Source organism: Alligator sinensis, unplaced genomic scaffold (genome assembly GCF_000455745.1).
Source record: "Alligator sinensis unplaced genomic scaffold, ASM45574v1 scaffold14_1, whole genome shotgun sequence".
In the NCBI taxonomy this organism is placed as follows: Eukaryota; Metazoa; Chordata; order Crocodylia; family Alligatoridae; genus Alligator; species Alligator sinensis.
This window is the reverse complement of record NW_005842709.1, coordinates 731928-732559: the sequence shown is the minus strand read 5'-3', so window position 1 is coordinate 732559 and position 632 is coordinate 731928.

Genomic DNA, 632 nt, shown 5'->3' with positions numbered 1-632 from the left:
CTGCCACTGTTAGCAGCTGTCAGTTGTGCCCCTCAAATGTCTGCACCTGAGCAATGTCTGTTAGCTACAACATTGTACCTGCAGAAGGGAGCCATGATGGCTTAGTTATCCCTCAACCTCATGGTCCACATAGGAAGATGTGTACACAAAGATGTATATCTTTATGATAAAGGTGCATATCTTTATCACAAGCATCACACAGGATAAGTGCAGAGCACCACAGCTACAATTGTTGAAGAGCCTGGAGCAGTGGAAAGCATTGCAGAGCCAGACCCAGAAACAGAGAAGTTCCTGGGGGTGGGGGAACAGGAGCTACATCACAACAAGTCTGCAGAACTGGCATTACATATGCAGAGGGAGCTGCATATGCATGGTCTCAATGTGTGGGTGCATGGCTCTAACATGCAGGATGCTTGTATGAGGAATGGGTGCATCTGTATACATGTGCATGTAATTCCAGTGTGTATGTTGCCTATGTGCCTGTCAGCCTTCCAGAGGGGCTTACTTTGTTCTAGACAGAGGTAGACAGGGCTAGTGGGAAGATGGAAGTGGCAGCACTGATAAAGCCCATCTTCTTAATTACTATTACCCAGACCCCACAGGTGGTCTGTGGAGGCTGTGTCCAGAAGAAG